The following is a 24,035-nucleotide window of genomic DNA, read 5'->3' on the forward strand; positions in this document are numbered from 1 at the left end:
TTTGTCTTTGCCTTTGCAATACCACAGAAGCAATGCATGGTCAATGTACAGCAATGACACACCTGTGTGAACAGCCAGGAGACCCCCCATGTTATGTTACATAGTTACATAGTTAGTACGGTCGAAAAAAGACATATGTCCATCACGTTCAACCAGGGAATTAAGGGGTAGGGGTGTGGCGCGATATTGGGGAAGGGATGAGATTTTATATTTCTTCATAAGCATTAATCTTATTTTGTCAATTAGGAACATTCAGCACCCACCCGCTATCAAGGCAGCTGCCTATCATGTCATGCCCTACCTGCACAGGTGTGCTGGCTACTCAAATGATCCAATTAAGGAGGCCATTTAGTCAGCAGCAGCAGAAGTCCTGTGCCTGGACGCTCCAACAGGGGCCAGACACAAGCAGAAGCAGAAGCAGCAGAAGCAGCAGCAGCACCACCTTTTGTTTTTTGGCTGCAGCAGCAGCAAGGCCCACAGGGCTGGCTAGCTGGCTAGCCAGCAAGCAGGTAGCAATGAAAGTAGGAATCTTTCTTTTTAACCCTGTAAGGGGGTGGTGCACTGTACCCGAAGATACTGCCATATCGGGTCAATGCATAGGGCGACGGAAGCAAGCTTCGAAATCGGCCCCCGTTCTCAAAAATCCATTTAATATATGGTCCCCAGATAGGGGACGTATCAGATATTAAACTGATAAGAACAGATACTACACTTGATCTTAGCCAAAAGGCCGAGAAGCGATAACCGTGAAAGGGGCGGGCCCAACAAGGTCCCCTTCATGGGCACTATCACTGCTTGCTGTCAGGGAGGCTGCCAGACAATTTTCCATGCACACTCTGGGCTGGGGGGCAGTCAACCACCAGTACACACAGCAGAACCTAAACCCATACCATTATTGCTAAGCAGCAAGACAGGGGCCCATTGCACTCCCACGGGGCCTTTTTAAATGCAATCCATAACCCGGATTTGCCAGGAACCCTTCTTACTCCTCCTACTTGCATGTGACACTGGGCTTAGGATCTGCATAGGAAACACACACACAAGCACACACCTACCTTTGTTGCCTGCAGATGCCTCCTTGGCTGTCCCCAAACGGTATCAAACCAACACCCACGGGAAGCTGTAAGCATAGAGGACATGCCTGCACCCCATTGGACTTACCTGTGTGGGTTAAATCCGGGTTATTTGACAACCTATGGCGGTGATGGTTCTGCTCAGGCAGATCAGTGCTGATGCTCCTCATAAAGCTGTCGCTGCTGTGAAGGTTCTAGGTGACATCACAAATCCCTTTGGTTACATACACAACAAAGCTGGGTTGTTGTTGTTTACACTCTGCAAGGCCTGTGGAAGTGAGTGACATCATAGCACTGTAGTTCTGAGGGTTCAAGATGGATGCAACAATCTCCTGTTGCTTCTATGAAGGCCATAATAGACGACATCACCAAACAGCTCCATAGTCACATACACAGCAAAGGAGAGATGTTGTTTACACCTAGTGATGTCAGTGGTATTGAGTGACATCACAGCACAGTGCTAAGGCTCCTGGGCCTGGACACAGCAGCGGCTGCAATATCTCAACGGAGAATACGTTTATATCTATGTGTGTGTGTGCGCATATATATATATATATATATATATATATATATATATATATATATATATATTCTCCGCCGAAATCACTTTTAAACCCATTTCCACCTTTTTTTCCCTTCTCTTCCTCTTACTTTTTTTTCACGTTTTTTTACGTTTTTCTCCTTTTCGCCTCTTTTCTGGGCGTATTATTCTTCTTTTTCTTCTTTTTTTTCGTCTAATGCATACCCCATCAGTGCAGCAATGCTTATTCAATACCGCCAGCAGATGGAGACACTGGGGGATAATTTTCTAAGGATTTATACTGATTTTTCCTGTCTGAATTTGTCGCACAGAAAGTTGCAGGCCAAATATGTGTGACATTTCTGCGACTTTAGCTTCTAGAGCATTTTTACAACATTATACATAGGTGCTGAATACATAAAAAGCGACTGTTCAGCGACAGACAAGTCGCATCGGCTGAAAGTAGGCCAGAATGTCAGTCCATGTTGGAGCAGGTTTAGATACAGTCTAAAGCATAGATCTCAAAGTCTGTGCACAGAATTTAGCAAGGGCCTCGCACCTTCTGATGCATCAGGTAGGTGCACAATAGCATAGCCTAACCCTCTGTACTTTGGTCTATATTGATGCGGGACATAGACAGCCAGCTGATGACCAATCCATTAGTGCAATGGATGGCTGGAAGCATTTGTCTTTGCCTTTGCAATACCACAGAAGCAATGCATGGTCAATGTACAGCAATGACACACCTGTGTGAACAGCCAGGAGACCCCCCCCATGTTATGTTACATAGTTACATAGTTAGTACGGTCGAAAAAAGACATATGTCCATCACGTTCAACCAGGGAATTAAGGGGTAGGGGTGTGGCGCGATATTGGGGAAGGGATGAGATTTTATATTTCTTCATAAGCATTAATCTTATTTTGTCAATTAGGAACATTCAGCACCCACCCGCTATCAAGGCAGCTGCCTATCATGTCATGCCCTACCTGCACAGGTGTGCTGGCTACTCAAATGATCCAATTAAGGAGGCCATTTAGTCAGCAGCAGCAGAAGTCCTGTGCCTGGACGCTCCAACAGGGGCCAGACACAAGCAGAAGCAGAAGCAGCAGAAGCAGCAGCAGCACCACCTTTTGTTTTTTGGCTGCAGCAGCAGCAAGGCCCACAGGGCTGGCTAGCTGGCTAGCCAGCAAGCAGGTAGCAATGAAAGTAGGAATCTTTCTTTTTAACCCTGTAAGGGGGTGGTGCACTGTACCCGAAGATACTGCCATATCGGGTCAATGCATAGGGCGACGGAAGCAAGCTTCGAAATCGGCCCCCGTTCTCAAAAATCCATTTAATATATGGTCCCCAGATAGGGGACGTATCAGATATTAAACTGATAAGAACAGATACTACACTTGATCTTAGCCAAAAGGCCGAGAAGCGATAACCGTGAAAGGGGCGGGCCCAACAAGGTCCCCTTCATGGGCACTATCACTGCTTGCTGTCAGGGAGGCTGCCAGACAATTTTCCATGCACACTCTGGGCTGGGGGGCAGTCAACCACCAGTACACACAGCAGAACCTAAACCCATACCATTATTGCTAAGCAGCAAGACAGGGGCCCATTGCACTCCCACGGGGCCTTTTTAAATGCAATCCATAACCCGGATTTGCCAGGAACCCTTCTTACTCCTCCTACTTGCATGTGACACTGGGCTTAGGATCTGCATAGGAAACACACACACAAGCACACACCTACCTTTGTTGCCTGCAGATGCCTCCTTGGCTGTCCCCAAACGGTATCAAACCAACACCCACGGGAAGCTGTAAGCATAGAGGACATGCCTGCACCCCATTGGACTTACCTGTGTGGGTTAAATCCGGGTTATTTGACAACCTATGGCGGTGATGGTTCTGCTCAGGCAGAGCAGTGCTGATGCTCCTCATAAAGCTGTCGCTGCTGTGAAGGTTCTAGGTGACATCACAAATCCCTTTGGTTACATACACAACAAAGCTGGGTTGTTGTTGTTTACACTCTGCAAGGCCTGTGGAAGTGAGTGACATCATAGCACTGTAGTTCTGAGGGTTCAAGATGGATGCAACAATCTCCTGTTGCTTCTATGAAGGCCGTAATAGACGACATCACCAAACAGCTCCATAGTCACATACACAGCAAAGGAGAGATGTTGTTTACACCTAGTGATGTCAGTGGTATTGAGTGACATCACAGCACAGTGCTAAGGCTCCTGGGCCTGGACACAGCAGCGGCTGCAATATCTCAACGGAGAATACGTTTATATCTATGTGTGTGTGTGCGCATATATATATATATATATATATATATATATATATATATATATATATATATTTCTCCGCCGAAATCACTTTTAAACCCATTTCCACCTTTTTTTCCCTTCTCTTCCTCTTACTTTTTTTTCACGTTTTTTTACGTTTTTCTCCTTTTCGCCTCTTTTCTGGGCGTATTATTCTTCTTTTTCTTCTTTTTTTTCGTCTAATGCATACCCCATCAGTGCAGCAATGCTTATTCAATACCGCCAGCAGATGGAGACACTGGGGGATAATTTTCTAAGGATTTATACTGATTTTTCCTGTCTGAATTTGTCGCACAGAAAGTTGCAGGCCAAATATGTGTGACATTTCTGCGACTTTAGCTTCTAGAGCATTTTTACAACATTATACATAGGTGCTGAATACATAAAAAGCGACTGTTCAGCGACAGACAAGTCGCATCGGCTGAAAGTAGGCCAGAATGTCAGTCCATGTTGGAGCAGGTTTAGATACAGTCTAAAGCATAGATCTCAAAGTCTGTGCACAGAATTTAGCAAGGGCCTCGCACCTTCTGATGCATCAGGTAGGTGCACAATAGCATAGCCTAACCCTCTGTACTTTGGTCTATATTGATGCGGGACATAGACAGCCAGCTGATGACCAATCCATTAGTGCAATGGATGGCTGGAAGCATTTGTCTTTGCCTTTGCAATACCACAGAAGCAATGCATGGTCAATGTACAGCAATGACACACCTGTGTGAACAGCCAGGAGACCCCCCCCCCCCCCCCCATGTTATGTTACATAGTTACATAGTTAGTACGGTCGAAAAAAGACATATGTCCATCACGTTCAACCAGGGAATTAAGGGGTAGGGGTGTGGCGCGATATTGGGGAAGGGATGAGATTTTATATTTCTTCATAAGCATTAATCTTATTTTGTCAATTAGGAACATTCAGCACCCACCCGCTATCAAGGCAGCTGCCTATCATGTCATGCCCTACCTGCACAGGTGTGCTGGCTACTCAAATGATCCAATTAAGGAGGCCATTTAGTCAGCAGCAGCAGAAGTCCTGTGCCTGGACGCTCCAACAGGGGCCAGACACAAGCAGAAGCAGAAGCAGCAGAAGCAGCAGCAGCACCACCTTTTGTTTTTTGGCTGCAGCAGCAGCAAGGCCCACAGGGCTGGCTAGCTGGCTAGCCAGCAAGCAGGTAGCAATGAAAGTAGGAATCTTTCTTTTTAACCCTGTAAGGGGGTGGTGCACTGTACCCGAAGATACTGCCATATCGGGTCAATGCATAGGGCGACGGAAGCAAGCTTCGAAATCGGCCCCCGTTCTCAAAAATCCATTTAATATATGGTCCCCAGATAGGGGACGTATCAGATATTAAACTGATAAGAACAGATACTACACTTGATCTTAGCCAAAAGGCCGAGAAGCGATAACCGTGAAAGGGGCGGGCCCAACAAGGTCCCCTTCATGGGCACTATCACTGCTTGCTGTCAGGGAGGCTGCCAGACAATTTTCCATGCACACTCTAGGCTGGGGGGCAGTCAACCACCAGTACACACAGCAGAACCTAAACCCATACCATTATTGCTAAGCAGCAAGACAGGGGCCCATTGCACTCCCACGGGGCCTTTTTAAATGCAATCCATAACCCGGATTTGCCAGGAACCCTTCTTACTCCTCCTACTTGCATGTGACACTGGGCTTAGGATCTGCATAGGAAACACACACACAAGCACACACCTACCTTTGTTGCCTGCAGATGCCTCCTTGGCTGTCCCCAAACGGTATCAAACCAACACCCACGGGAAGCTGTAAGCATAGAGGACATGCCTGCACCCCATTGGACTTACCTGTGTGGGTTAAATCCGGGTTATTTGACAACCTATGGCGGTGATGGTTCTGCTCAGGCAGAGCAGTGCTGATGCTCCTCATAAAGCTGTCGCTGCTGTGAAGGTTCTAGGTGACATCACAAATCCCTTTGGTTACATACACAACAAAGCTGGGTTGTTGTTGTTTACACTCTGCAAGGCCTGTGGAAGTGAGTGACATCATAGCACTGTAGTTCTGAGGGTTCAAGATGGATGCAACAATCTCCTGTTGCTTCTATGAAGGCCGTAATAGACGACATCACCAAACAGCTCCATAGTCACATACACAGCAAAGGAGAGATGTTGTTTACACCTAGTGATGTCAGTGGTATTGAGTGACATCACAGCACAGTGCTAAGGCTCCTGGGCCTGGACACAGCAGCGGCTGCAATATCTCAACGGAGAATACGTTTATATCTATGTGTGTGTGTGCGCATATATATATATATATATATATATATATATATATATATATATATTTCTCCGCCGAAATCACTTTTAAACCCATTTCCACCTTTTTTTCCCTTCTCTTCCTCTTACTTTTTTTTCACGTTTTTTTACGTTTTTCTCCTTTTCGCCTCTTTTCTGGGCGTATTATTCTTCTTTTTCTTCTTTTTTTTCGTCTAATGCATACCCCATCAGTGCAGCAATGCTTATTCAATACCGCCAGCAGATGGAGACACTGGGGGATAATTTTCTAAGGATTTATACTGATTTTTCCTGTCTGAATTTGTCGCACAGAAAGTTGCAGGCCAAATATGTGTGACATTTCTGCGACTTTAGCTTCTAGAGCATTTTTACAACATTATACATAGGTGCTGAATACATAAAAAGCGACTGTTCAGCGACAGACAAGTCGCATCGGCTGAAAGTAGGCCAGAATGTCAGTCCATGTTGGAGCAGGTTTAGATACAGTCTAAAGCATAGATCTCAAAGTCTGTGCACAGAATTTAGCAAGGGCCTCGCACCTTCTGATGCATCAGGTAGGTGCACAATAGCATAGCCTAACCCTCTGTACTTTGGTCTATATTGATGCGGGACATAGACAGCCAGCTGATGACCAATCCATTAGTGCAATGGATGGCTGGAAGCATTTGTCTTTGCCTTTGCAATACCACAGAAGCAATGCATGGTCAATGTACAGCAATGACACACCTGTGTGAACAGCCAGGAGACCCCCCCCCCCCCCCCCCATGTTATGTTACATAGTTACATAGTTAGTACGGTCGAAAAAAGACATATGTCCATCACGTTCAACCAGGGAATTAAGGGGTAGGGGTGTGGCGCGATATTGGGGAAGGGATGAGATTTTATATTTCTTCATAAGCATTAATCTTATTTTGTCAATTAGGAACATTCAGCACCCACCCGCTATCAAGGCAGCTGCCTATCATGTCATGCCCTACCTGCACAGGTGTGCTGGCTACTCAAATGATCCAATTAAGGAGGCCATTTAGTCAGCAGCAGCAGAAGTCCTGTGCCTGGACGCTCCAACAGGGGCCAGACACAAGCAGAAGCAGAAGCAGCAGAAGCAGCAGCAGCACCACCTTTTGTTTTTTGGCTGCAGCAGCAGCAAGGCCCACAGGGCTGGCTAGCTGGCTAGCCAGCAAGCAGGTAGCAATGAAAGTAGGAATCTTTCTTTTTAACCCTGTAAGGGGGTGGTGCACTGTACCCGAAGATACTGCCATATCGGGTCAATGCATAGGGCGACGGAAGCAAGCTTCGAAATCGGCCCCCGTTCTCAAAAATCCATTTAATATATGGTCCCCAGATAGGGGACGTATCAGATATTAAACTGATAAGAACAGATACTACACTTGATCTTAGCCAAAAGGCCGAGAAGCGATAACCGTGAAAGGGGCGGGCCCAACAAGGTCCCCTTCATGGGCACTATCACTGCTTGCTGTCAGGGAGGCTGCCAGACAATTTTCCATGCACACTCTGGGCTGGGGGGCAGTCAACCACCAGTACACACAGCAGAACCTAAACCCATACCATTATTGCTAAGCAGCAAGACAGGGGCCCATTGCACTCCCACGGGGCCTTTTTAAATGCAATCCATAACCCGGATTTGCCAGGAACCCTTCTTACTCCTCCTACTTGCATGTGACACTGGGCTTAGGATCTGCATAGGAAACACACACACAAGCACACACCTACCTTTGTTGCCTGCAGATGCCTCCTTGGCTGTCCCCAAACGGTATCAAACCAACACCCACGGGAAGCTGTAAGCATAGAGGACATGCCTGCACCCCATTGGACTTACCTGTGTGGGTTAAATCCGGGTTATTTGACAACCTATGGCGGTGATGGTTCTGCTCAGGCAGAGCAGTGCTGATGCTCCTCATAAAGCTGTCGCTGCTGTGAAGGTTCTAGGTGACATCACAAATCCCTTTGGTTACATACACAACAAAGCTGGGTTGTTGTTGTTTACACTCTGCAAGGCCTGTGGAAGTGAGTGACATCATAGCACTGTAGTTCTGAGGGTTCAAGATGGATGCAACAATCTCCTGTTGCTTCTATGAAGGCCGTAATAGACGACATCACCAAACAGCTCCATAGTCACATACACAGCAAAGGAGAGATGTTGTTTACACCTAGTGATGTCAGTGGTATTGAGTGACATCACAGCACAGTGCTAAGGCTCCTGGGCCTGGACACAGCAGCGGCTGCAATATCTCAACGGAGAATACGTTTATATCTATGTGTGTGTGTGCGCATATATATATATATATATATATATATATATATATATATATAAATATATATATATATATTTCTCCGCCGAAATCACTTTTAAACCCATTTCCACCTTTTTTTCCCTTCTCTTCCTCTTACTTTTTTTTCACGTTTTTTTACGTTTTTCTCCTTTTCGCCTCTTTTCTGGGCGTATTATTCTTCTTTTTCTTCTTTTTTTTCGTCTAATGCATACCCCATCAGTGCAGCAATGCTTATTCAATACCGCCAGCAGATGGAGACACTGGGGGATAATTTTCTAAGGATTTATACTGATTTTTCCTGTCTGAATTTGTCGCACAGAAAGTTGCAGGCCAAATATGTGTGACATTTCTGCGACTTTAGCTTCTAGAGCATTTTTACAACATTATACATAGGTGCTGAATACATAAAAAGCGACTGTTCAGCGACAGACAAGTCGCATCGGCTGAAAGTAGGCCAGAATGTCAGTCCATGTTGGAGCAGGTTTAGATACAGTCTAAAGCATAGATCTCAAAGTCTGTGCACAGAATTTAGCAAGGGCCTCGCACCTTCTGATGCATCAGGTAGGTGCACAATAGCATAGCCTAACCCTCTGTACTTTGGTCTATATTGATGCGGGACATAGACAGCCAGCTGATGACCAATCCATTAGTGCAATGGATGGCTGGAAGCATTTGTCTTTGCCTTTGCAATACCACAGAAGCAATGCATGGTCAATGTACAGCAATGACACACCTGTGTGAACAGCCAGGAGACACCCCCCCCCCCCCCCATGTTATGTTACATAGTTACATAGTTAGTACGGTCGAAAAAAGACATATGTCCATCACGTTCAACCAGGGAATTAAGGGGTAGGGGTGTGGCGCGATATTGGGGAAGGGATGAGATTTTATATTTCTTCATAAGCATTAATCTTATTTTGTCAATTAGGAACATTCAGCACCCACCCGCTATCAAGGCAGCTGCCTATCATGTCATGCCCTACCTGCACAGGTGTGCTGGCTACTCAAATGATCCAATTAAGGAGGCCATTTAGTCAGCAGCAGCAGAAGTCCTGTGCCTGGACGCTCCAACAGGGGCCAGACACAAGCAGAAGCAGAAGCAGCAGAAGCAGCAGCAGCACCACCTTTTGTTTTTTGGCTGCAGCAGCAGCAAGGCCCACAGGGCTGGCTAGCTGGCTAGCCAGCAAGCAGGTAGCAATGAAAGTAGGAATCTTTCTTTTTAACCCTGTAAGGGGGTGGTGCACTGTACCCGAAGATACTGCCATATCGGGTCAATGCATAGGGCGACGGAAGCAAGCTTCGAAATCGGCCCCCGTTCTCAAAAATCCATTTAATATATGGTCCCCAGATAGGGGACGTATCAGATATTAAACTGATAAGAACAGATACTACACTTGATCTTAGCCAAAAGGCCGAGAAGCGATAACCGTGAAAGGGGCGGGCCCAACAAGGTCCCCTTCATGGGCACTATCACTGCTTGCTGTCAGGGAGGCTGCCAGACAATTTTCCATGCACACTCTGGGCTGGGGGGCAGTCAACCACCAGTACACACAGCAGAACCTAAACCCATACCATTATTGCTAAGCAGCAAGACAGGGGCCCATTGCACTCCCACGGGGCCTTTTTAAATGCAATCCATAACCCGGATTTGCCAGGAACCCTTCTTACTCCTCCTACTTGCATGTGACACTGGGCTTAGGATCTGCATAGGAAACACACACACAAGCACACACCTACCTTTGTTGCCTGCAGATGCCTCCTTGGCTGTCCCCAAACGGTATCAAACCAACACCCACGGGAAGCTGTAAGCATAGAGGACATGCCTGCACCCCATTGGACTTACCTGTGTGGGTTAAATCCGGGTTATTTGACAACCTATGGCGGTGATGGTTCTGCTCAGGCAGAGCAGTGCTGATGCTCCTCATAAAGCTGTCGCTGCTGTGAAGGTTCTAGGTGACATCACAAATCCCTTTGGTTACATACACAACAAAGCTGGGTTGTTGTTGTTTACACTCTGCAAGGCCTGTGGAAGTGAGTGACATCATAGCACTGTAGTTCTGAGGGTTCAAGATGGATGCAACAATCTCCTGTTGCTTCTATGAAGGCCGTAATAGACGACATCACCAAACAGCTCCATAGTCACATACACAGCAAAGGAGAGATGTTGTTTACACCTAGTGATGTCAGTGGTATTGAGTGACATCACAGCACAGTGCTAAGGCTCCTGGGCCTGGACACAGCAGCGGCTGCAATATCTCAACGGAGAATACGTTTATATCTATGTGTGTGTGTGCGCATATATATATATATATATATATATATATATATATATATATATATATTTCTCCGCCGAAATCACTTTTAAACCCATTTCCACCTTTTTTTCCCTTCTCTTCCTCTTACTTTTTTTTCACGTTTTTTTACGTTTTTCTCCTTTTCGCCTCTTTTCTGGGCGTATTATTCTTCTTTTTCTTCTTTTTTTTCGTCTAATGCATACCCCATCAGTGCAGCAATGCTTATTCAATACCGCCAGCAGATGGAGACACTGGGGGATAATTTTCTAAGGATTTATACTGATTTTTCCTGTCTGAATTTGTCGCACAGAAAGTTGCAGGCCAAATATGTGTGACATTTCTGCGACTTTAGCTTCTAGAGCATTTTTACAACATTATACATAGGTGCTGAATACATAAAAAGCGACTGTTCAGCGACAGACAAGTCGCATCGGCTGAAAGTAGGCCAGAATGTCAGTCCATGTTGGAGCAGGTTTAGATACAGTCTAAAGCATAGATCTCAAAGTCTGTGCACAGAATTTAGCAAGGGCCTCGCACCTTCTGATGCATCAGGTAGGTGCACAATAGCATAGCCTAACCCTCTGTACTTTGGTCTATATTGATGCGGGACATAGACAGCCAGCTGATGACCAATCCATTAGTGCAATGGATGGCTGGAAGCATTTGTCTTTGCCTTTGCAATACCACAGAAGCAATGCATGGTCAATGTACAGCAATGACACACCTGTGTGAACAGCCAGGAGACCCCCCCCCCCCCCCCATGTTATGTTACATAGTTACATAGTTAGTACGGTCGAAAAAAGACATATGTCCATCACGTTCAACCAGGGAATTAAGGGGTAGGGGTGTGGCGCGATATTGGGGAAGGGATGAGATTTTATATTTCTTCATAAGCATTAATCTTATTTTGTCAATTAGGAACATTCAGCACCCACCCGCTATCAAGGCAGCTGCCTATCATGTCATGCCCTACCTGCACAGGTGTGCTGGCTACTCAAATGATCCAATTAAGGAGGCCATTTAGTCAGCAGCAGCAGAAGTCCTGTGCCTGGACGCTCCAACAGGGGCCAGACACAAGCAGAAGCAGAAGCAGCAGAAGCAGCAGCAGCACCACCTTTTGTTTTTTGGCTGCAGCAGCAGCAAGGCCCACAGGGCTGGCTAGCTGGCTAGCCAGCAAGCAGGTAGCAATGAAAGTAGGAATCTTTCTTTTTAACCCTGTAAGGGGGTGGTGCACTGTACCCGAAGATACTGCCATATCGGGTCAATGCATAGGGCGACGGAAGCAAGCTTCGAAATCGGCCCCCGTTCTCAAAAATCCATTTAATATATGGTCCCCAGATAGGGGACGTATCAGATATTAAACTGATAAGAACAGATACTACACTTGATCTTAGCCAAAAGGCCGAGAAGCGATAACCGTGAAAGGGGCGGGCCCAACAAGGTCCCCTTCATGGGCACTATCACTGCTTGCTGTCAGGGAGGCTGCCAGACAATTTTCCATGCACACTCTGGGCTGGGGGGCAGTCAACCACCAGTACACACAGCAGAACCTAAACCCATACCATTATTGCTAAGCAGCAAGACAGGGGCCCATTGCACTCCCACGGGGCCTTTTTAAATGCAATCCATAACCCGGATTTGCCAGGAACCCTTCTTACTCCTCCTACTTGCATGTGACACTGGGCTTAGGATCTGCATAGGAAACACACACACAAGCACACACCTACCTTTGTTGCCTGCAGATGCCTCCTTGGCTGTCCCCAAACGGTATCAAACCAACACCCACGGGAAGCTGTAAGCATAGAGGACATGCCTGCACCCCATTGGACTTACCTGTGTGGGTTAAATCCGGGTTATTTGACAACCTATGGCGGTGATGGTTCTGCTCAGGCAGAGCAGTGCTGATGCTCCTCATAAAGCTGTCGCTGCTGTGAAGGTTCTAGGTGACATCACAAATCCCTTTGGTTACATACACAACAAAGCTGGGTTGTTGTTGTTTACACTCTGCAAGGCCTGTGGAAGTGAGTGACATCATAGCACTGTAGTTCTGAGGGTTCAAGATGGATGCAACAATCTCCTGTTGCTTCTATGAAGGCCGTAATAGACGACATCACCAAACAGCTCCATAGTCACATACACAGCAAAGGAGAGATGTTGTTTACACCTAGTGATGTCAGTGGTATTGAGTGACATCACAGCACAGTGCTAAGGCTCCTGGGCCTGGACACAGCAGCGGCTGCAATATCTCAACGGAGAATACGTTTATATCTATGTGTGTGTGTGCGCATATATATATATATATATATATATATATATATATATATATATATTTCTCCGCCGAAATCACTTTTAAACCCATTTCCACCTTTTTTTCCCTTCTCTTCCTCTTACTTTTTTTTCACGTTTTTTTACGTTTTTCTCCTTTTCGCCTCTTTTCTGGGCGTATTATTCTTCTTTTTCTTCTTTTTTTTCGTCTAATGCATACCCCATCAGTGCAGCAATGCTTATTCAATACCGCCAGCAGATGGAGACACTGGGGGATAATTTTCTAAGGATTTATACTGATTTTTCCTGTCTGAATTTGTCGCACAGAAAGTTGCAGGCCAAATATGTGTGACATTTCTGCGACTTTAGCTTCTAGAGCATTTTTACAACATTATACATAGGTGCTGAATACATAAAAAGCGACTGTTCAGCGACAGACAAGTCGCATCGGCTGAAAGTAGGCCAGAATGTCAGTCCATGTTGGAGCAGGTTTAGATACAGTCTAAAGCATAGATCTCAAAGTCTGTGCACAGAATTTAGCAAGGGCCTCGCACCTTCTGATGCATCAGGTAGGTGCACAATAGCATAGCCTAACCCTCTGTACTTTGGTCTATATTGATGCGGGACATAGACAGCCAGCTGATGACCAATCCATTAGTGCAATGGATGGCTGGAAGCATTTGTCTTTGCCTTTGCAATACCACAGAAGCAATGCATGGTCAATGTACAGCAATGACACACCTGTGTGAACAGCCAGGAGACCCCCCCCCCCCCCCATGTTATGTTACATAGTTACATAGTTAGTACGGTCGAAAAAAGACATATGTCCATCACGTTCAACCAGGGAATTAAGGGGTAGGGGTGTGGCGCGATATTGGGGAAGGGATGAGATTTTATATTTCTTCATAAGCATTAATCTTATTTTGTCAATTAGGAACATTCAGCACCCACCCGCTATCAAGGCAGCTGCCTATCATGTCATGCCCTACCTGCACAGGTGTGCTGGCTACTCAAATGATCCAATTAAGGAGGCCATTTAGTCAGCAGCAGCAGAAGTCCTGTGCCTGGACGCTCCAACAGGGGCCAGACACAAGCAGAAGCAGAAGCAGCAGAAGCAGCAGCAGCACCACCTTTTGTTTTTTGGCTGCAGCAGCAGCAAGGCCCACAGGGCTGGCTAGCTGGCTAGCCAGCAAGCAGGTAGCAATGAAAGTAGGAATCTTTCTTTTTAACCCTGTAAGGGGGTGGTGCACTGTACCCGAAGATACTGCCATATCGGGTCAATGCATAGGGCGACGGAAGCAAGCTTCGAAATCGGCCCCCGTTCTCAAAAATCCATTTAATATATGGTCCCCAGATAGGGGACGTATCAGATATTAAACTGATAAGAACAGATAAGGTTTCAACAAAATTTTATTGAATAAATAAGAAACCATACAAAATTTAAAATGCAAAATAATAAAAGGTTCACAAAAGTTTTAAAATACAAATAATAAAACCAGTAATAAAAGGAGAAAAAATAAAAATGGCAGGATAAAACATTATACAAATGTCATAAAAACTGATTATACTGTTATTTCGTTCCATAGAGGCAGACACCACATGGATGCTGCCTCGCTGGCCCCCAACTGTTTCTTGTCTCTTAGGTAATAGATGTACATCTCACTCAGGGCCAGCTTTATACAGTTTTTAACATCAATAAAATCATGTTTAAAAAGTAAGATGTTCCTAACTTTCCAGATGGCATTTTTAAAACAATTAATAATCATCCAGCAGATCATCTGCTGTTTAAAATTGGGGCAGTTAAAAAGACCGTAAAAGACACATTCGTGATTAAAATCTTTTAGGCCGCAGGCCCACTTCAAAAGTGGGCCTACCTTCCTCCAAAGCTCCCGTGCAAAAGGGCAGTTCCAAAATATGTGCAGCACCGTTTCGTCCACTCCGCAGCCATCTCTCGGGCACTTGGCTCTCGCCACCAGTCCTCGCCTGTGCTGGAACTCACGAGTAGGGAGGCACTGGTGGACGATTGCCCAGGCAAGATCCCTGTGTACATTCGCCAGAAACTTCCCGTACACGTTCCGCCATACCTTTTTGGATCTTGCCTGTGTGAAATTGGACACTGCCAGGGTAACCTCACTCCGCCTGAGGACCTTTGATACCTTTCTCTGGTCCCCCAGTATGTCAGGCTCCAAATCTTGGAGACCTAGGAGCCTGACTGTCTTTTCCAACACCACATAATGTTTTGGGGGACACAGAAGCACCGGAGCGTTCAGAGGGATGCGCAACCATCTTTTAAAAACCATGCCCGCAGCGTACCTTAAAAAGCAGCTAAAAATGCCATCGGATTTAATAATTTTAAAACAGAAACAGAAATACTTTATGTAAAAGAAAGTAAAAAGGTTAGGAACATCTTTCCCGCCATTATCTTTACTTTTGTACATAAAATCACGCTTTAATTTCTCCATTTTTGAACCCCATAAAAAAGAAAAAACAATTCTAGTTACTTTTTTAATGTATAAAATAGATGGAGGAAATACCATGGCAATGTATAGCATAATAGGGAGTAAAACCATCTTTATTATTAAAATCTTCCCCTCCATGGTAAGGTTTCTAAGATTCCACATTAAAATCTTCTTCTCCATCTTAGCTATAGCTGAATCCCAGTTAGGGCTCCCATCATTGACCTGGTTAAAAACAATACCTAAAACTTTAATTTGATCCTGTTGCATTGTGACTCCTGGGGTGATGGATGAATCCCAGGAGCCAATATAAAAACAGTCACATTTATCTGTGTTTAGCTTAAAACCAGAGACCTCGCAGAAATAGCTGGTGTTCCTCAATGCCCCCCTCATGGATGGAGAGTCCGGGCACAGTATGGTGACATCATCCATGTACCCCAACACCTTTAGATGGGTCCCTCCTCCACCAGGTATCGGTACGCCTCTTACTACCCGGTCTTTTCTGAGGAGGGCCATCAGTGGTTCGATTGCGCAAATAAAAAGGAGTGGGGACAGGGGGCAGCCCTGTTTGACACCTGATAAAAGAGGAACACCGCTGGTTAAAAAGCCATTAACAGAGACTTGACTAAAACAGGATCGGTATAAAAGCATGATTCGGCTTAAAATCGTTTCAGGCACTGCCATCTTTTTAAGAACTAAAAACAGGTATTCATGGGAGACCCTATCAAAGGCTTTTTCAAAGTCTAAGGATAAAATTGCTACAGTTTGATTTCTATCCTTAAAATACCATAAAACATCTCTTAAAATATTTAGGGATTCAGCTATAGACCTTCCAGGTACCCCACAAACCTGATTTGGGTGAATTAATTTATGAATAAAAGGTTTAAAACGGACAGCTAATAACTTGGCTAAAACTTTATAATCGACATTTAAAAGTGTGATGGGGCGCCAATTTTTTAGCATATCCTTTTCACCCTTTTTAAAAAGTAATGATACAATCCCCCTCCTCCAGGAAGGGGGAAGTTCATTAACAATAAAAGTTTCTTTATACAATAAAACCATATCATCCTTTAAAATATCCCAAAAAGCTAAATAAAATTCGATGGGTAAACCATCTTCCCCAGGGGCCTTCCCACTAGAAAAACTTTTAAAAACAAATAAAAGTTCATCTAAGTTAAGATCACGGGATAAAACCTCCTGGTCTAAAACATCTAGCTTAAAATCAAGGGAATTAAGAACATGTTCTAAAAAGGATGGATTAAGATCTTTCTTATTAAAAAGAAGCTGGTAGAAGTTAAAAACTGCATCTAACATGCCTTTTGGAGTGGATTCACCCTCAAGGTTTTGGATGATATCCCTCCTATTCATCACTTTTTTAAAAAAGAAACGGGAACATTTCTCGCCCTCCTCCAGGTGCTGCACATGTGAGTTAAAAATGATTTGTTTCCCTTTCTTTTCTATGGCATGTTTTATTTGAGTTTTAAGGTTTAAAATATCATTTTCTACATCCATACCAGCTTCTTTCAATTTAAAAAGTACATTTAAACGCATGTTAAGAACATAAAACCACTGTTTTTCCATTTTTGCCTTCTTCTTACCTGCTTTGATAAAAAAAAATCTGATTTTAGATTTGGTGCCCTCCCACCAGTGCAGCATAGGCTCGTGGGGTTTTCTTTGTGATTGCCAGCATTGGTAGGTCCGCACAAACTCCTCTTTTATCTCAGGGTCCTCTAGGAGTGTGGTGTTTAATCTCCAGAGGCCCCTTTTTGCTTTTTGCTCCCCCTCTAGCTCCAGGCCCACCAAGAGGAGCTTATGATCAGAGAAGATATTCTGCTCGAGCGTGCATTTCAGGGGTTTAAAAGCTCTAGAGGAAAAAATAAAATCGATTCTGGAGCTCACTCTTCCATTGGACCATGTGGCGCCTGGGTCCTCCGGCAAGAGATCCTTCCAGCAATCTTTCAAATTAAAATCATCAATAAAATTTTTAAGCAGGTAAGAAGTGCGGTCTTTACGATTAATATCCCCACCCTGCCGGTGTTCCCCATCACATATGCAGTTAAAATCACCTCCCACCAGCAGGGGGGAAGACCCAACACAAAACAGTGGTAAAATTTCAAATAGTTCTGCCCGCTCCTGTTTATCAGGAGGGGCATACACATTTAAAACACGAATTAAAAGTCCATTAAAATATAGATGAATTAAAAGAGCTCTGCCAGGCACAATCTCAGTTACTGTATGAATAGAAAAGGACTGGCCTCGGCAGAGCAGCCCAACACCCACAGAACGACAGTCATTTGCACCGGACCATATGGATGGGCCCAGCTTCCAGTCTTCTTTTAAGTCTTTATAGTCCATTTTACTAGGGATTCCACATTCTTGTAGCAGGCAAAGGTCAAAGTCACATGTCTCTAGATAAGAAAATAAAGCAGCCCTGCGATCAGGGCTCTTTAAGGACCTCACATTGAGTGAGGCAATTTTTACAGGGATAGGCATAGTTTATGGAGAGTCCGTGCTTGGAGAATCAAAGTCAATAATAAGCTGCGTACCGTCATCCCCCGCCTGCGGGGTCATCAGCTCCTTGATGTTCTGAGGGTCGGAGCTTGAGATCGATGATGCCCCGACCCTGAGCTCGCTCTCGTCCGAACTACGGCACGCCGCTTTCCTTTGAATGTCTTCCTCTTCTTCTTCTCTTTGTCTTTTAAATGTCACACTGCTGTCCATATCCTCTGTGTTGCTCTCACTCGATGTAATCTCTGGCCCCCGGCTGATGGATCTGCGTCTTCTTTCATCATTTGACGACTGGAACTGCTGCACAGGGGCCTGTGAGGCCTCTTTTCCGGAACCTTTGCCGCTACCTTGGGAAGTTTTCATCGCTTGTTCCCCAGCAAGCGTTGCTGAGGACTGTTGCTCCAACTTCCCCATCGATCGACGATGGCCAGTTTTACCCACCGGGTCCACTGCTGGCGGGGCAGCAAACCCTGGTTTGGCGCCACTTGTCTTCTTGGCCCTGTCCTGTATAGGCGGAGTAACAGGACCGGGCTCAGACCTGGCCACCTGGCTCCCCTTCCGGCGGGCTTTCACCGGGGCCTCTTCGTCCGGAGCAGGGCGACCCTGGGCCAAGCCAGTACCTGGCTTATGCTGCAATTTTGGGTCCACTTTTGCCCCCACCGAGGCCCGTCGGCTGCCACCCGCCACAGGTGAGCCCCCTTCAGAAGTTTCGGCGGGCTCTTGAGCCAGGTAGGAAGTCGATCGACGTCTTTCAATTTCCCGGGCAGTAAACTCGATCACCCGCCCGGGCTTCGTGGAATCCCCATGGCCTCCCCCTAGCACTACCACCGGTGGGCCCCCCGATGGAGCACCAGAGGTCTTGGGCCTGGACCCATCAGTACCTGCCATCTGGGGTTTGGGCATCTTAAAAAAGGACGTCTTTTGTCCTGTCCCCTCTTTGGGTGGGCCCAGCCTTGACCCACCCATCGTAGTTTTTGCTTTATGGGGACAGGAATTAAAATCGTGATTTTCCTCTCCGCAGAGGTTGCACCTTATCGTATGGCTACATCTTGAGGCTATGTGACCTTCTTGGCCACACCTATTGCAGCGAATCACACGCTCCGCGCCGCAGGTCTCCTGGGTGTGGCCAAACCTCAAGCAATTTCGGCAATACATAGGCATTTGAGGATAGAACAGGAAGCCCCGAACTCTCCCGATGGCAAAATTTGGGGGCGGATGGCAAAGACCCCCAATACCACCGGGATCCTTACGGAGCTTGACCCAGAACTTCCTCTTGCCGTTCCAGAACCGCACGGAGTTCAAGATTTTGTTTGCGAATCGCACCTCTTCGCAGTATCGCCGAAGAAAAGTGGCTATATCCTCCGTGGTCACATGAGGGCTGTGCATAGCCACCACCAACGGTATATGTTCCTCACCATAGAGGAACTGGAACGAAAGACCGTCGAGTCGATCGTCCCTCTGGTCCGCACCAGACAAGGTTGCATAGATGTTATCGCAACACGCCGTGGCCGTGAAGGTGACGGTATACAGGCCACGGCTTTCCTGGTCATTTAGACACAGGATGTCCTCCCTATTGAGGCGGAAGTAGTCAAGAAGAATCACCTCCGCAATGAAGCGGAGGTTCTTCAACTGACGATGGCTCTCCGACACCTCTATGCGGATGGTATTTCGCATCGACATTTCCCCAGAGGGGAAAGCCCAGGAGAACGGCATCTTCCACACCCAGGGACTAAGCCCCTTCCCCAATAGCAGCAGGGGCTCGGAATCCCGCTATAAAAGCGGAACCCTTACCCAAGGCAGAGGTCGGGGGTACCCTAGGTGCTTCCGAAGCTACAGGTAACGCTCAACGTACCGAAAATGCCTTCTGAGACACAAGGTCCCAGAGACAGGGGGATCGCAACCCGTTGTCCGTGGACTAAGCCCGCTCCCCAATAGCAGCAAGGGGGTGAAGTCCCTCCGTAAGGAGAGACAATCCCCCAAGGCCGAGAAGCGGGGTACCACAGACACCTTCCGACCAGACCAAATGCAGATACTACACTTGATCTTAGCCAAAAGGCCGAGAAGCGATCTTTTTTTTCGATGTCCCTTTTCGCCGAAGCTACTAGGGGACCACAAATGCTCCCGGCATCCCCCTTGGCGTTAGTCAAGGTATCTGCCCGCAGAGCCGATTACGGTAGGTACCCTGCAAAAGCAGGAGTACCCGGGGTGTTTGCAGGGAGGTGCGGAACCTAATGGCCACACACACCTCCCCTAGACCGCCAGGAGGGACACCCAGAAGGGCTACCGCATCCTGACCAATCCTGTGAACACACAACACGCAAAAAGTGACACAGTGAGACAAAAAAGAAATAAATAAGTGAATGTGTGCAGATATACTGCCCGGACATCCGGCCGGATCTATAAAAATTTCTCTGATCCTAGCCAGAAGGCCGGGAATCAAGAGGTGAGTGCCACAAGGTGAAGAGATTATGGTGCCCGTGCTTCAACTCAGTGAGTCTATCCTCCCAGTGAGTTTCGGCACCTCGGGGTCACCACTCCCCGAGGCACAAAAGTACCTCGGCTCTAGACCCTCTCAGCCTCATGGCGAGACCCGGAGGGAACAGGTCACATCGGGGCAGCCGTCGAGCTGATTCCTCAGAACCAGCCCCGGAAAGCCCTGGTACACCTGCATCCTCCATGCAGCACCCATCCCCACCAGCATGAAAAACTGATAAGAACAGATACTACACTTGATCTTAGCCAAAAGGCCGAGAAGCGATAACCGTGAAAGGGGCGGGCCCAACAAGGTCCCCTTCATGGGCACTATCACTGCTTGCTGTCAGGGAGGCTGCCAGACAATTTTCCATGCACACTCTGGGCTGGGGGGCAGTCAACCACCAGTACACACAGCAGAACCTAAACCCATACCATTATTGCTAAGCAGCAAGACAGGGGCCCATTGCACTCCCACGGGGCCTTTTTAAATGCAATCCATAACCCGGATTTGCCAGGAACCCTTCTTACTCCTCCTACTTGCATGTGACACTGGGCTTAGGATCTGCATAGGAAACACACACACAAGCACACACCTACCTTTGTTGCCTGCAGATGCCTCCTTGGCTGTCCCCAAACGGTATCAAACCAACACCCACGGGAAGCTGTAAGCATAGAGGACATGCCTGCACCCCATTGGACTTACCTGTGTGGGTTAAATCCGGGTTATTTGACAACCTATGGCGGTGATGGTTCTGCTCAGGCAGAGCAGTGCTGATGCTCCTCATAAAGCTGTCGCTGCTGTGAAGGTTCTAGGTGACATCACAAATCCCTTTGGTTACATACACAACAAAGCTGGGTTGTTGTTGTTTACACTCTGCAAGGCCTGTGGAAGTGAGTGACATCATAGCACTGTAGTTCTGAGGGTTCAAGATGGATGCAACAATCTCCTGTTGCTTCTATGAAGGCCGTAATAGACGACATCACCAAACAGCTCCATAGTCACATACACAGCAAAGGAGAGATGTTGTTTACACCTAGTGATGTCAGTGGTATTGAGTGACATCACAGCACAGTGCTAAGGCTCCTGGGCCTGGACACAGCAGCGGCTGCAATATCTCAACGGAGAATACGTTTATATCTATGTGTGTGTGTGCGCATATATATATATATATATATATATATATATATATATATATATTTCTCCGCCGAAATCACTTTTAAACCCATTTCCACCTTTTTTTCCCTTCTCTTCCTCTTACTTTTTTTTCACGTTTTTTTACGTTTTTCTCCTTTTCGCCTCTTTTCTGGGCGTATTATTCTTCTTTTTCTTCTTTTTTTTCGTCTAATGCATACCCCATCAGTGCAGCAATGCTTATTCAATACCGCCAGCAGATGGAGACACTGGGGGATAATTTTCTAAGGATTTATACTGATTTTTCCTGTCTGAATTTGTCGCACAGAAAGTTGCAGGCCAAATATGTGTGACATTTCTGCGACTTTAGCTTCTAGAGCATTTTTACAACATTATACATAGGTGCTGAATACATAAAAAGCGACTGTTCAGCGACAGACAAGTCGCATCGGCTGAAAGTAGGCCAGAATGTCAGTCCATGTTGGAGCAGGTTTAGATACAGTCTAAAGCATAGATCTCAAAGTCTGTGCACAGAATTTAGCAAGGGCCTCGCACCTTCTGATGCATCAGGTAGGTGCACAATAGCATAGCCTAACCCTCTGTACTTTGGTCTATATTGATGCGGGACATAGACAGCCAGCTGATGACCAATCCATTAGTGCAATGGATGGCTGGAAGCATTTGTCTTTGCCTTTGCAATACCACAGAAGCAATGCATGGTCAATGTACAGCAATGACACACCTGTGTGAACAGCCAGGAGACCCCCCCCCCCCCCCCCCCCATGTTATGTTACATAGTTACATAGTTAGTACGGTCGAAAAAAGACATATGTCCATCACGTTCAACCAGGGAATTAAGGGGTAGGGGTGTGGCGCGATATTGGGGAAGGGATGAGATTTTATATTTCTTCATAAGCATTAATCTTATTTTGTCAATTAGGAACATTCAGCACCCACCCGCTATCAAGGCAGCTGCCTATCATGTCATGCCCTACCTGCACAGGTGTGCTGGCTACTCAAATGATCCAATTAAGGAGGCCATTTAGTCAGCAGCAGCAGAAGTCCTGTGCCTGGACGCTCCAACAGGGGCCAGACACAAGCAGAAGCAGAAGCAGCAGCAGCACCACCTTTTGTTTTTTGGCTGCAGCAGCAGCAAGGCCCACAGGGCTGGCTAGCTGGCTAGCCAGCAAGCAGGTAGCAATGAAAGTAGGAATCTTTCTTTTTAACCCTGTAAGGGGGTGGTGCACTGTACCCGAAGATACTGCCATATCGGGTCAATGCATAGGGCGACGGAAGCAAGCTTCGAAATCGGCCCCCGTTCTCAAAAATCCATTTAATATATGGTCCCCAGATAGGGGACGTATCAGATATTAAACTGATAAGAACAGATACTACACTTGATCTTAGCCAAAAGGCCGAGAAGCGATAACCGTGAAAGGGGCGGGCCCAACAAGGTCCCCTTCATGGGCACTATCACTGCTTGCTGTCAGGGAGGCTGCCAGACAATTTTCCATGCACACTCTGGGCTGGGGGGCAGTCAACCACCAGTACACACAGCAGAACCTAAACCCATACCATTATTGCTAAGCAGCAAGACAGGGGCCCATTGCACTCCCACGGGGCCTTTTTAAATGCAATCCATAACCCGGATTTGCCAGGAACCCTTCTTACTCCTCCTACTTGCATGTGACACTGGGCTTAGGATCTGCATAGGAAACACACACACAAGCACACACCTACCTTTGTTGCCTGCAGATGCCTCCTTGGCTGTCCCCAAACGGTATCAAACCAACACCCACGGGAAGCTGTAAGCATAGAGGACATGCCTGCACCCCATTGGACTTACCTGTGTGGGTTAAATCCGGGTTATTTGACAACCTATGGCGGTGATGGTTCTGCTCAGGCAGAGCAGTGCTGATGCTCCTCATAAAGCTGTCGCTGCTGTGAAGGTTCTAGGTGACATCACAAATCCCTTTGGTTACATACACAACAAAGCTGGGTTGTTGTTGTTTACACTCTGCAAGGCCTGTGGAAGTGAGTGACATCATAGCACTGTAGTTCTGAGGGTTCAAGATGGATGCAACAATCTCCTGTTGCTTCTATGAAGGCCGTAATAGACGACATCACCAAACAGCTCCATAGTCACATACACAGCAAAGGAGAGATGTTGTTTACACCTAGTGATGTCAGTGGTATTGAGTGACATCACAGCACAGTGCTAAGGCTCCTGGGCCTGGACACAGCAGCGGCTGCAATATCTCAACGGAGAATACGTTTATATCTATGTGTGTGTGTGCGCATATATATATATATATATATATATATATATATATATATATATATATTTCTCCGCCGAAATCACTTTTAAACCCATTTCCACCTTTTTTTCCCTTCTCTTCCTCTTACTTTTTTTTCACGTTTTTTTACGTTTTTCTCCT

At 46.3% G+C, this 24,035-nt stretch overlaps 8 non-coding genes and 2 pseudogenes across 8 annotated transcripts; all 10 read right to left on the reverse strand.

Annotated features, from left to right (window-relative positions):
* Positions 1 to 551: 551 nt before the first annotated feature.
* LOC130311977 (U2 spliceosomal RNA) lies at positions 552 to 742 on the reverse strand. Its single transcript, XR_008860226.1, has one exon. It is a non-coding gene; the product is annotated as a U2 spliceosomal RNA (small nuclear RNA).
* A 2,088-nt stretch (positions 743 to 2,830) lies between these two features.
* LOC130311989 (U2 spliceosomal RNA) lies at positions 2,831 to 3,021 on the reverse strand. The gene has a single exon (XR_008860238.1). It is a non-coding gene; the product is annotated as a U2 spliceosomal RNA (small nuclear RNA).
* A 2,098-nt stretch (positions 3,022 to 5,119) lies between these two features.
* On the reverse strand, positions 5,120 to 5,310 carry LOC130312000 (U2 spliceosomal RNA). The gene has a single exon (XR_008860249.1). It is a non-coding gene; the product is annotated as a U2 spliceosomal RNA (small nuclear RNA).
* A 2,093-nt stretch (positions 5,311 to 7,403) lies between these two features.
* On the reverse strand, positions 7,404 to 7,594 carry LOC130312009 (U2 spliceosomal RNA). Its single transcript, XR_008860254.1, has one exon. It is a non-coding gene; the product is annotated as a U2 spliceosomal RNA (small nuclear RNA).
* A 2,106-nt stretch (positions 7,595 to 9,700) lies between these two features.
* On the reverse strand, positions 9,701 to 9,891 carry LOC130312010 (U2 spliceosomal RNA). The gene has a single exon (XR_008860255.1). It is a non-coding gene; the product is annotated as a U2 spliceosomal RNA (small nuclear RNA).
* Positions 9,892 to 11,984: 2,093 nt separating this feature from the next.
* On the reverse strand, positions 11,985 to 12,175 carry LOC130311978 (U2 spliceosomal RNA). The gene has a single exon (XR_008860227.1). It is a non-coding gene; the product is annotated as a U2 spliceosomal RNA (small nuclear RNA).
* Positions 12,176 to 14,265: 2,090 nt separating this feature from the next.
* LOC130312002 (U2 spliceosomal RNA) lies at positions 14,266 to 14,451 on the reverse strand. Its single transcript, XR_008860251.1, has one exon. It is a non-coding gene; the product is annotated as a U2 spliceosomal RNA (small nuclear RNA).
* A 5,389-nt stretch (positions 14,452 to 19,840) lies between these two features.
* Positions 19,841 to 20,058, reverse strand: LOC130312008 (U2 spliceosomal RNA; annotated as a pseudogene).
* A 530-nt stretch (positions 20,059 to 20,588) lies between these two features.
* On the reverse strand, positions 20,589 to 20,749 carry LOC130312007 (U2 spliceosomal RNA; annotated as a pseudogene).
* A 2,084-nt stretch (positions 20,750 to 22,833) lies between these two features.
* Positions 22,834 to 23,024, reverse strand: LOC130311979 (U2 spliceosomal RNA). The gene has a single exon (XR_008860228.1). It is a non-coding gene; the product is annotated as a U2 spliceosomal RNA (small nuclear RNA).
* Positions 23,025 to 24,035: the final 1,011 nt, after the last annotated feature.

Source organism: Hyla sarda, unplaced genomic scaffold (genome assembly GCF_029499605.1).
Source record: "Hyla sarda isolate aHylSar1 unplaced genomic scaffold, aHylSar1.hap1 scaffold_1699, whole genome shotgun sequence".
In the NCBI taxonomy this organism is placed as follows: domain Eukaryota; kingdom Metazoa; phylum Chordata; class Amphibia; order Anura; family Hylidae; genus Hyla; species Hyla sarda.